The following is a 13,562-nucleotide window of genomic DNA, read 5'->3' as shown; positions in this document are numbered from 1 at the left end:
TAGCTTTCTTCAGATTTTTATGAGTATATTCCTTTACTTAAAAACCAACGCCGTTGCTGTCTTCAGATCTTCTCCTAAGGATAAATACAAAGGGGAGTGGCCAGCTTCCCGTTCTCACTTTCCCTCCATCCCACATATTTTTTTAATGTTTGTACTATTTAGTTCTACATGACAGCAGAATGCATTTTGATTCATTGTACATAAATGGAGCACAACTTTTCATTTCCCTGGTTGTACACAATGTAGAGTCACACCATTCCTGTAATCATACATGTACATAGGGTAATGATGTTTGTCTCATTCCATCATCTTTCCTTCCCTCTGCCCCCTCCCCTCATTTCCCTCTACACAATCCAACCTCCACCATTCTTCCCTTTCCCCCTCCTCCCCCGTTATGTATCAGTATCCACTTATCAGAGAAATCATTCTGCCTTTGGTTTTGGGGATTGACTTATTTCACTTACCATGATATTCTCCAACTCCATTCATTTACCTGAAAATGCCATACTTTTATTCTTCTTTACGACTGAGTAACATTTCATTGTATGTATATACCACTGTTTCTTTATTCATTCATCTATTGAAGGGCATCTAGGTTGGTTCCACAATCTAGCTATGTGAATTGAGCTGCTATAAACATTGATGTGGCTGTGTCACTGTAGTATGCTGATTTTAAGTCCTTTGGGTATAGGCCAAGGAGTGTGATAACTGAGTCAAATGGTGGTTCCATTCCAAGTTTTCTGAGGAATCTCCATATTACTTTTCAGAGTGGCTGCACTAATTTGCAACCCCACCAGCAATGTAAGAGTGTACCTTTTTCCCCACATCCTTGCCAACACCTATTGTTGCTTGTATTCTTGATAATAGCCATTTGAATGGGAGTGAGATAAAATACTAGGGTAGTTTTGATTTGCACTTCTCTAATTACTAGAGAAGTTGAACATTTTTTCTTATATTTCTTGATCAATTATATATCTTCTGTGAAGTGTCTGCTCAGTTCCTTAGCCCATATACAATATTTGTATTTTGGGTGTTAAGTTTTTTGAGTTCTTTAAAAATTCAGGAGATCAGTGCTCTATTTGAAGTGTGTGTGGTACTGATTTTCTCCCACTCCATAGGCTTGCTCTTCACATTACTATTTTCTTTGCCGAGAAAAAGTTTTTTAATTTGCATTCACCCCATTTATTGATTTCTGCTTTTATTTCTTGTCTTTTGGGAGCCTTGTTAAGGAAGTCTGGTCCTAAGCCAGCATGATGAAGATTTGGGTCTACTTTGTCTTCTATTTGGTAAGGTTCTGTGGTCTAATTCTGAGGTCCTTGATCCATTTTGAGTTGAGTTTTGTGCAGGGTAAAAGAGAGGAGTTTAATTTCATTTTGCTGCATATGGATTTCCAGTTTTCCAAGCATCATTTGTTGAAGAGGCTATCTCTTCCCCATTGTATGTTTTTGGCACCTTTGTGTAATATGAGATAACTGTATTTCCATGGTTTTGTCTCTGTATCTTCTATTCTGCACCATTGGTTTACCAGTCTATTTTGGTGCCAATACTATGCCATTTTTGTTACTATTGGTCTGTAGTATAGATTAAGATCTGGTATTGTGATATCTCCTGCTTCACTCTTCCTGCTAAGGATTGCTTTGGCTATTCTGGGTCTCTTATTTTTCCAAATGAATTTCATGATTTCTCTATTTCTATGAGAAACGTCATTGGGATTTTAACTGGAATTTCATTGAATCTGTATAGCGCCTTTGGTAGTGTGGCCATTTTGATAATATTAATTCTGCCTGTCCAAGAGCATGGGAGATCTTTCTATCTAAGGTTTTCTTTAATTTTTTTCATTAGTGCTCTGTAGTTTTCATTGTAGAGGTCTTTCACCTCTTTTGTTAGATTGATTCCCAAGTTTTTGTTTTTTTTTTTGAGCCTATCATGAATGGAGTAGTTTTCCTAATTACTCTTTCAGAGGATTCATCACTAATGAATGGAAATGCATTAGGTTTATGAGTGTTAATTTTATATCCTGCTACTTTTCTGAATTCATTTCATAGTTCTAGAAGTTTTGAGATGAAATTTTTTTGATCCTCTAAATAATCATGTCGTTGACAAATAGTGATAAAGAGTTCTTCTTTTCCTATTCGTATCCCTTTTGTTTATTTGTCTGATTCCTCTGACTAGATTTTCAAGAACTATATTAAATACAAGTGGTAAAAGAGGGCATACCTGATTTGTTCCAGTTTTTAGAGGGAATGCTTTCAATTTTTCTCCATTTAGAATGATGTTGACTGTGGGCTGAGCTAGACACCTTTACAATGTTGAGATATGTTCCTACTACTCATATTCTTCCTAGTGTTTTGATCATGAAGAGGTATTGTATTTTATCAAATGCTTTTTCTGCATCTATTGAGATAATCATATGATTCCTAACTTCAAGAATATTTATGTATAGGATTACATTTATTGATTTCCAGAAGATGAACCAACATTGCATTCCTGGGTTGAACCCCACTTGATCATGGTGCACTACCTTTTAATAAATTTTTGTATGTGATTTGCCAGAATTTTTGTTAAGAAATTTGCATCAATGTTTATGAGGGATAATGGTCTGAAGTTTTCTTTCCTTAATGTCTTTGTCTGGTTTTGATATCAGGGTGATACTGGCTTCATAGAATGAGTTTGCCTCCTTTTCTATTTCACGGAATACTTTGAGGAGTATTGGTATTAATTCTTCTTTGAAAGTCTAGTAGAACTCAGCAGAGAATCCACCTGGTCCCTGACTTTTCTTGGTTGGAAAGCTTTTGTCAATGTCTTAGAGATTTTCTATTTTGTTGCAGTATAGATTTTCAAAATAGGTTCAATGTTTTGTATTTCAATAGTGTCTGTCATGATATTTCATTTTTCATCATGAATTTTAGTAATTTGAGTTCTCTCCATCTCTTTATTAGAGTGGTAAGGGTTTATCAATTTTATTTATTTTTTCAAAGAATCAACTTTTTGTTTTGTCATTTTTTTTAATTGTTACTTTTGTTTCAATTCATTGATTTCAGTTCTGATTTTAATTATTTCCTGTCTTCTACTACTTTCAGTGTTGATCTGTTCTTCTTTTTCTAGGGCTTTGAGATGTAATGTTATGTCATTTATTTGTTGACTTTTTAGTCTTTTATTGAATGAACTCAATACAACGAATTTTCCTCTTAGCTCTGCTTTCATAGTGTCCCAGAGATTTTGATATGTTGTATCTTGTTCTCATTTACCTTTAAGAATTTTTTTATCTCTTTCCTTATGTCTTCTGCTATCCATGCATCATTCAATAGCATATTATTTAGTGTCCACGTGTTGGAGTAGTTTCTATTTCTTATTTTATCATTAATTTCTAATTTCATTCCATTATGATCTGATAGAATGCAAGGTAGTATCTCTATTTTCTTGTATTTGCTAAGAGTTGCTTTGTGTCATAACATATGGTCTATTTTAGAGAAATATCCATGTGCTGCTGAGAAAAAAGTATATTTGCTCATTGATGGAATATTCTCTATATGTCTGTTAAGTCTCAATTATTGGTTATATTATTGAGTTCTACTGCCCTTTGTTCAGTTTTTGTTTGGAAGATCTATCCAGTGGTGAGAGAGGTATGTTAAAGTCACCTAGTATTATTGTGTTGAGGTCTATTTGATTCCTGAAATTGAGAAGGGTTTGTCTGACTTACATACATGCTCCATTGTTTGGGGCATAAATATTAATGATTGTTATGTCTTGCTGATTTATGGTTCCCTTAAGCAGTATAAAACGTCTTTCCTTATCCCTTCTGACTAACTTGGGCTTAAATCCACTTCATCTGATATGAGAATAGAAAACCCTGCTTACTGAGTTCGTGTGTGTGGTAAGTTTTTTTCCCATTCTTTCACTTTCAGTCTGTGGATGTTGTTTCCTATGAGATGAGTCTCTTGAAGGTAGCATATTGTTGGGACTTTTAAAAAAATCCAATCTGCCAGCCTATGTGTTTTGATTAATGAGTTGAGGCCATTGAACATTCAGGGTTATTATTGAGATAGGATTTGTATTCCCAGTCATTTTGGCTTAACTTTTGGTTTTTAACTTGACTTGGTTTCTCCTTTGATTGGCTTTTCCTTTAGTGTAGTTCCTCCCTTTGCTGACTTTCATTGATGTTTTTCATTTCCTGTTCATGGAATATTTTTCTGAGAATGTTCTGTAGTGCAGGCTTTCTATTCATAAATTCTTTTAACTTTTGTTTATTGTGGAAGGATTTTATTTCATCAACAAATCTGAAGGTTAGTTTTGCTGGATATAAGATTCTTGGTTGGCATCCATTTTCTTTCAGAGCTTGGTATATATTGTTCCAGGTGCTTCTAGCTTTTAACTTCTGGGCTGAGAAATCTGCTGATATCTGTATTGGTTTTCCCCTATATGTAAGATGGTACTTTTCTCTCATGGCCTTTAATATTCTATTTTTATTTTGTATGTTGGGCATTTTTATCATAATGTGCCTCGGTGTAGATCTGTTGTAATTTTGTACATTTGGTGTCCTGTAAGACTTTTGCATTTGATTTTCCATTTCATTCTTCAGATTTGGAAAATTTTATGATATTATTTCATAAAAAGACTGTGCATTCCTCAATCTAACAAAAGAGGTGAAAGACCTCTACAATGAGAACTACAAAACACTAAAGAAAGAAATTAAAGAAAACCTTAGAAGATGGAAAGATCTCCCATGTTCTTGGTTAGGCAGAATTAATATTGTCAAAATGGCCATACTACCAAAAGTGCTATACAGATTCAATGCAATTCCAATTAAAATTCCAATGACGTAACTTACAGAAATAGAGCAAGCAATCATGAAATTCATCTGGAAGAATAAGAAACCCAGAATAGCTAAAGCAATCCTTAGCAGGAAGAGTGAAGCAGGGGGTATCGCAATACCAGATCTTCAACTCTACTACAAAGCAATAGTAACAAAAAGGTCATGGTATTGGCACCAAAATAGACAGGAAGATCAATGTTACAGAATAGAGGACACGGACACAAACCCAAATAAATACAATTTTATCATACTAGACAAAGGGGCCAAAAATATGCAATGGAGAAAAGATAGCCTCTTCAACAAATGGTGCTGGGAAAACTGGAAATCCATATGCAACAGAATGAAACTAAACCCATATCTCTCACCATGCACGAAACTAAACTCAAAATGGATTAAGGACCTCGGAATCAGACCAGGGACCCTGCAGATTATAGAAGAAAAAGTAGGTCCAGATCTTCAACATGTTGGCTTAGGACAGACTTCCTCAACAGGACTCCCATAGCACAAGAAATAAAAGCAAGAATCAATAACTGGGGTAGATTCAAACTAAAAAGCTTTCTCTCAGCAAAGGAAACTATCAGCAATGTGAAGAAAGAGCCTACAGAGTGGGAGAAAATCTTTGCCACTCATACTTCAGATAGAGCACTAATCTCTAGAATCTATAAAGAACTCAAAAAATTCTACACCAAGAATACAAATAATCTAATCGACAAATGGGCTAAGGAAATGAACAGATACTTTACAGAAGAAGATCTACAAGCAATCAACAAACATTTGAAAAAATGTTCAACATCTCTAGTAATAAGAGAAATGCAAATCAAAACCACCCTAAGATTCCATCTCACCCCAATTAGAATGGCGATTATCAAGAATACAAGCAACAACAGGTGTTGGCAAGGATGTGGGGAAAAAGGTACGCTCATACATTGCTGGTGGGGATGCAAATTAGTGCAGCCACTCTGGAAAGCAGTGTGGAGATTCCTTAGAAAACTTGGAATGGAACCACCATTTGACCCAGCTATCCCACTCCTTGGCCTATACTCAAAGGACTTAAAATCAGCATACTACAGAGATACAGCCACATCAATGTTCATAGCTGCTCAATTCACAATAACCAGATTGTGGAACCAACCTAGAGGCCCTTCAATTGATGAATGGATAAAGAAACTATGGTATATATATACAATGTATTACTAGGCATAAAGAATCATAAAATTATGGCATTTACAGGCAAATGGATGAAATTGGAGAATATCATGCTAAGTGAGAGAAGCCAATCTCAAAAAAACAAAGGTCAAATGATCTCTCTGATAAGCAGATGATGACACATAATGGGTGGTGGGAGGGGTTAGTATTAGGGTTAGGGTTAGGGAGGGGGGCAAGAATGGAGGAAGGAAGGACTGTATAGAGGGAAAAGAGGGGTGGGAGGGGTGGGAGGGGTGGGGAAAGGGAAAAAATAACAGAATGAATCAAACAACATTACCCTATGTAAATTTATGATTACACAAATGGTATGCCTTTACTCCATGTACAAACAGAGAAACAACATGTATCCCATTTGTTTACAATAATAAAAAAAAATTGTATGTTAACATATTAAAAAAAAAAGACTATGCATTCCTTTGATTTGTATATCTGTGCCTTCCTCAATCCCAGTAAGTCTTAAATCTGGTGTTTTCATGTTATCCCATAGTTCTTGGAGGTTTGTTCATGGTTCTTTACCATCTCCTTTGTGTGGTCAACTTTATTTTCAAGATTAAGTATCTCGTCTTCATTGTTTGAAGTTCTGTCTTCCAGGTAATCTTTCCTGGCAATGCTTTCTATTGAGTTTTTGATTTGGTTTATTGTTTCCTTCATTTCAGGGATTTCTGTTTGTTTTTTTCAGAATTTCTATCTCCTTATCAAAATAATCTTTTGCTTCCTACATTTGCTCTTTTTACTGTTTATTGCAGTGATCTTTTGTTGCCTGCATTTGTTCTTGTTGGGGCAGTCGGAGGTGACTGGATGGGTACAGGGCATCAGGCAGCCTGTGCACCAAAGAGCAATAAATCAGATGCTGACAGATAAATCCTAATGGCGTCTCACACCCGCCTGCCACTCAGCAGGATCCCCAGCCAATCGCAGAAGGACACGGTCCCAGCAGGATCTCTGGCCAACTGCAGGAAGACACATCCACTCCTGAGCCTTCTCCGGTTTACCCCAGAGTACAAAAATGCCACTCTGTCAGAGCCGCAGAGCAATTTCCCCGGCCCTTTACTTTGGTGGACCATCGAATTTTGCCCAAGAGCTGAGCACAATAAAGCTTTGTTTAGTCACTTTTGGCTGATTCCTTTTGACCAGCATCCGATCTTACATTTGGTGCCAAGACCCAGGAGGGTCTTTGGGCCTCCCCCATTGGAGTTGAGGTTCACCCTATCCCTCAGATGAACCAGGAAACTCCTGCACCACTCTGTTTCTCTTCATCTGTGCTGACAGAAGTGGGGTAAGTTCCCTTGTTTTCCCCTTGGTCTTAGGGCTGCACTCTCTGTTACAGGGGTCTGTCTGTAAGTCGCAAGTGCTACAGACCCCTGCCCATTCCATTTGGGCCCTGGTAGACTGTGGAGACATCCCAGGCTCCAGTTCACCCCCCCGCTTTTTCTGTTCTGAGCTTCAGGAGACATCCTGGCCTCCAGCTTGCGCACTTTCCGTTCCTCAGGTGATCATGACCAGAACTTGGGACACCTCTTTCTGCTCCCGTTCACCCCCTGAGTAATACTGAAAGGCCATGTGAAACACCAAGTCCTCCCTAGACCCCAAGACTCCTTTGGACTGTCTATACCTTAATTTCACTAAATTAGGACTCACCCAAGACTTACGCCATAAGTGGCTGGTCTTTTACTCAACTGAGACCTGGCCTCAGTATGTCTTAGACAATGGCTCAAAATGGTCACCAGAGGGACCTTTTGACTTTCAAATCCTCACTGATTTGGACAATCACTGTCGCCAGGCAGAGAAATGGTCGGAAATGCCTTATGTTCAGGATTTTTTGGGATTTATGCTTTCAGCCCTCCCTTTGTTCCACCTGCTCCATGGCCCAAGTTTTCCTCACCAGAGATGGTCCCAAGCCTTTCCCCCATTGTTCTCCTGCATCTTCTTCCTCATTTTTAGATCCACTGGAACTACTTGCAGCTCTGATACCGCTTTTTACCCGGTGACGAGTCCTGCTTCCTCAGGTGTTGAAGTATAACGCCGGAGAAGCACGCCGAGGCAAATGTAGAGTGGAAAATGCAGCTTTATTAAAGAAAAGGAAAAGCAGACTTCTCCTGGGTGGAAGAAGGGGACCCAAAGGCGGAATCCGTGGGATGAGCAAATCTCGTTCTTTTTATGGGTTTCATTCTCCCATTCTTTCCCCTTATCTCTTCCCTTCCTGCCTGCGGGATTAGGCCTGGTTTTGAAATGTAAAAAGCGAAAAGGGATGGGGCAGAGGGAGGGTCAAGGTGTCTCAGACAGGCAAGGGCCCAGGGGGCATTGATTAGCACCTTCTTGCCTGCAGTCTCTGGCAAGGGCAGGTGAATTTGGTTATCAATGGGTTCTGCAGGTCCTTGACATTCCATTCTCCCATTGCAGTCTCCAACTTCCAGAGGCAGATGACTTGATGGCCTCTATTTTCTTGATCTGACCCGATTTCCTATTTCTACACTAACTGCCTGTCCCCAATTCTGGCTTCAGCTCCACCCTCCCATCCTCCCCTTCCTTCCTCAGGCTGAACTTCCTCCTCCTCTCTCTCTTCTCCTCTTACAGCTACAACTCCTCCTCTTCTTCTCCCCCCGGCTCCTCCTCCACCACCAGTGCCACTCCTGGGCCTGCCCGCTTCCGCTCCTCCCCCTCTTTTCCCCGGGGTTATCCCTTCTCCTCACTCTCTCTCTCCTCTCCTGTTAGCTCTCACACCTGATCTCATCAGGCTCCTCCACCGCCCAACTCAGAACTCCTTTGTCCTATCCAAGAGGTAGTTGGCGAGGAGGGCATTGTGTGATTCCACGTCCCATTCTCACTTCAGGATCTTTCCCAGATCAAAAAGCACCTAGGGTCTTTCTCTGTTGACTCCTCTACTTACATTAAGGAATTTAGGTACCTTTCTCAGGCTTATGATCTCACCTGGCATGATGTTTATGTTGTTCTTTCTTCCACTCTCACCCCAGATGAACAAGCCTGCATTCAACGGGCAGCACAAGATCATGCCAAACAAGTCCACCTAATGGACATAACCCTACCCACAGGGGCAGCAGCAGTCCCAAAAACTGAACCAAATTGGGACTACCAAGAAAGCCAGCAGGATTGCTGCTATTGTGCTCGAATGGTCCAATATCTCATAGCAGGCATGCAGGCAGTCTCCAGTAAAGTAAACTTGGATAAACTGAGGGAAATTACTCAGGATCCAGATGAGAATCCAGCCTTATTTCTTAACCACCTTACAGAGTCCCTTGACAAATATACTAAACTGAATCTTCCTCTGGAGCTACAGTGTTAGCAACCCACTTCATTTTTCAATCAGTCCCTGATATTAGAAAAAAGCTCAAACAACTGAGGAGGACCCTCAAATCCCTATCCGAGATCTGGTAAAAATGGCCTTCAAAGTATATAATGCTGGAGAGGAGTCGGCCAAACTGGTCAGGCAGGTTCATTTACAGAAAAAGGTGGCACTCCAATTCCAAGCCTTGGTATCTGCCCTGCAGCCTGCGTCTTCAGTGAGAATTTCAAAGGGGCATCAGTAATCCTTTCCACCAGGGACTTGCTTCAAGTGTGGTCGCAAAGGTCACTGGCCCTGTTGGTGCCCAAACCCAAGACCCCCCTCCAGGCCATGTCCCACCTGCAAACAAGCAGGACACTGGAAGAGCAATTGCCCTATGGTTAGTCCCTCTCCAGTCTCTCCATGTGGGGATGTGACCAGCCAGGCAGTTCCTTCCCTTGAGCTGTTGGGATTCACAGAGGACTGAAGGAGCCCGGACTTGAAGACCCCCATCACCCTTGCAGAGCCCAGGGTAAGTCCCTCCAGGTAGCAGGTAAATCCATAACATTCCTCGTGGACACGGGGGCTACCTATTCTGTCTTGCCTGCCCACTCTGGGTCTTTATTTCCTTCCCAGATTTTGGTTATGGGAATTGATGGGAGGCCCTCCTTCCCAAACAGAACAGCTAAACTAGCCTGTACCTTGGAAGGACATCCACTTACACACTCTTTCCTGGTCATTCCCTCCTGTTCAGTTCCCCTCCTAGATAGAGATGTTCTTCAACTCCTGGGAGCCACCCTACAACTTCTCCCCAGAGATACTACTATTCACCTTCTCCTATCTCTGATTCTTACACTCTCTAGCAACCTCACACCACCTACTCTACCACTGGCCTCAGACCTGGTTGACCCTCAAGTCTGTCATAGCCTCCCACCACAAGCCTGTCCTCCAACTGAAACCTCAAACTAAATTTCCTTCATGTCTCCCATTTCCTATCTCCCTTACCCAGAGGGAAGGACTTAAACCCATCATAGACCAGTTACTCAGGTACTCCTCATCCCTACTGATTCCCCCTATAACACCCCCATATTGCCAGTACGCAAACCCTCAGGGGCCTATTGCTTATTCCAGGATCTCCACCTAATTAATGAGACAGTTATTCCTATCCACCCAGTGGTTCCTAACCCTTATACTCTTCTTTCCCACATTTCCCCTTCTACCACTCACTTCACAGTCCTGGATCTTAAAGATGCATTCTTTACAGTTCCTCTTCACTCTGACTCCTATGACCTCTTTACCTTCACATGGGAGGATCCTATAGCCTTTAGGTCTCAACAGCTGGACATGGACAGTTTTACCCCAGGGGGACAGCCCCTACCTCTTTGGGCAAGCCCTAGCTCAGGATTTGGTTACTTGTGACAGGAGATAGCACTCTCCAATATGTGGGTGAACTTCTCCTATGTAGCCCATCCCTCAAGACCTCTCAAACTCACACTTCTCTGTTCCGTAACTTCCTGGGGTCTCAGGGCTATCGGGTCTCTCCAGTCAAGGCCCAGCTCACCACCTCTTTGGTCACATGTTTAGGCATACTCCTCACTCCTACCTCTAAGAGCATCACAACAGACAGAATCCAAGCCCTCCATGACCTACAGTCACCTGAAATGGCAGATCACATTCTCTCCTTCCTGGGTCTGGCTGACTTCTTTAGTCAGTGGGTCCCTAACTGCACTCCTTGTCAAACCCCTGTAGAGGCAGCAAAGGAGACCTCCCATGGGCCCCTTGCCTCCCCCAATATGATAGTTAACTCTTTTTACAAGCTCAGGGATGTTTTTACATCCTCCCCCAATCTCTGTCACCCTAAACCTGACCGTCCTTTCCACCTCTTTAAGGATGAAAAACAGGGTGTTGCCATGGGCTTCCTTGCCAACTCCTCTACCAACTGGACCTTCCTGTAGACTGGTGGCATATCTCCCTAAGAAGCTTTATTCTACAGTTCATGGGTGGCTACCATGCCTCCAGGCCCTGGCAGCAGCAGCTGAACTAACTAAGGAAGCCCTAAAACTCACATTATTCCAACCAGTAACTGTATTCTCCACCCACCAATTCCAGGACCTCTTAAGTCATAAATACCTTCCCCTCCTCAGCCCACCATGGATTCAAGAATTTCATCTCCTCTTTATAGAAAACCCTACCATCACTTTCTGCTCTTCCTCTTCTGCTACACTTCTTCTGCTATCTCTGCCTCCCTCAACTGCCAGTCATTCCTGCCCACAGCCATTGCTACACTCACCCCATGAGGACCTTTCTGACTACCCACTCCCCTCACCTGACTTAACCATGTTAGTAGATGACAGTTCTGTGCTAGGTCCTGATGGATGCCATAGAGCCGCTTACACGGTAGTCACCACTGCTTCAGTTCTGGAAGCCAGCTACCTTCCAGAAGGGACCACCTCCCTAAAAACTGAACTCTTTGCCCTCACTAGGGCCCTCATTCTATCCAAAGGAAAACAGGTTAACATTTACACAGATTCTAACTATGCCTTCTTAATTGCTCACTCAGATTCAGCTGTTTGGAAGGAAAGTGGGTTTCTAATCACAAAGGGGTCATCAGTGGTCAATGCCTCCCTGATTTCTGTATTCTTAGAGGCACTTCAACTGCCATCCCAATTTGCCATCATTATTGCTGAGGACATCAAAATTCCTCAGACCCTATAGCCATGGTAACAACAAAGCAGACTCTATAGCACGAGGATTGGCAACAAAGTCTTCAGCAGCCCCCATCCTATTCCTATCCACTGCAATCTAACCTGAATATTTTTCACAGGAGCAGGAAGACCTAATAACCCAGGGTGACCATCTTGGGGATGACGACTGGATCTTCCTGGGGCACCATATTGCCCTTCCTAAGAAATAAATTTACAACTTCCTGATGGACATTCATAACTCTCTTCATACTGGGCCCGGGTCTCTTCTGCAGTTTCTCCAACCCCTCTTTTATCTTCCAGGAATGAGAACCATTCTCCAGCAGATCCACTGCACTTGCCCTGTATGCTCCACAGTATCCCCACAAGGGGGCATCAAACCCAAACTCCCAACACACCAGATGAGAGGTCACCAGCCAGGAAAAGATTGGCAGATTCAAAAGATTGGCCGTGGTTGGGGTGGTAAGTATAACTGTATGGGGTCCAGTCCAGCAAGGTTGCAGTGATTGAGGATGTAATTCCTGGAGCAAAAATGCCTAGACACAAAAAGTTCCATTACTTACTTATTTTGGTTGATATTTTTTCAAGCTGGGTAGAAGCCTTCCCTAACTCCACGAAAACTTCAGACACCATTGCCTCCATCCTCATTGAGCCGATCATTCACAAATTTGGACTTCCTGCATCTATCCAGTCAGACAACAGTCCTGCCTTCACCTTTCAGGTTTTCAATTAGTCTCCAAAGGCCTCAACATCACCTGGAGGCTCCACATTCCCTACCGACCCCAATCCTTGGGTAAGGTCGAAAGGGCTAACAGTATCATCAAGGATCATCTCACTAAGCTTATCATTGAACTCAAACTCTCCAGGCCCAATCTCCTTCCATTGGCCCTCACCAGCAGTTGGGCAGCCCCTAGAGCCCCCTCAGGCCTTAGCCCTTTTGGGTTGCTCTATGGGCGCCCTTTCTTAATCAACCAAAACTTCCCAGGCACCCTTCCCCCTTTGGCATCTTACTTACCCTATCTCACACTCTTGTACAAGCTCTTAAGGGAGTGCTCGTACCACTATCTCCTTGCACCATCCACGGCCTCATCTCCAGCTGAACCACCCACAAAATCAACCATCGTTCCTTTGCAACCAAGTGACATGGTTTTGCTCCAGGAATTACATCCTCAATCACTGCAACCTTGCTGGACTGGACCCCATACAGTTATACTTACCACCCCAACCACGGCCAAACTTATAGGCCACTCTTCCTGGTACCATGTCTCCCACCTTAAAAAAGCACCCATCCCAGATACCCAGTCCTGGGCCTCCACTGTGCTGTGGCATACTAAATTCAAAATCTCTCGCCAATTCTCTATTACTCCTAATGAGGATAATACTCATTAATCTCTCTCAGGCCTCTATCCCAGCCTACAAGATGGTGTTTCTACATCCAGGAGACATGACAGAAGGATGGAACCTCCCACTCTCAGATCATAGTGGAAAATATCTGTTTCCCCACAGGATGTGACCAGGAAATCACCTTCAATCTCCATATATATCTCCTCTCAATCCCCTG

Source organism: Sciurus carolinensis, chromosome 7 (genome assembly GCF_902686445.1).
Source record: "Sciurus carolinensis chromosome 7, mSciCar1.2, whole genome shotgun sequence".
Lineage (NCBI taxonomy): Eukaryota > Metazoa > Chordata > Mammalia > Rodentia > Sciuridae > Sciurus > Sciurus carolinensis.
Note: the sequence above shows the minus strand (reverse complement) of the source record.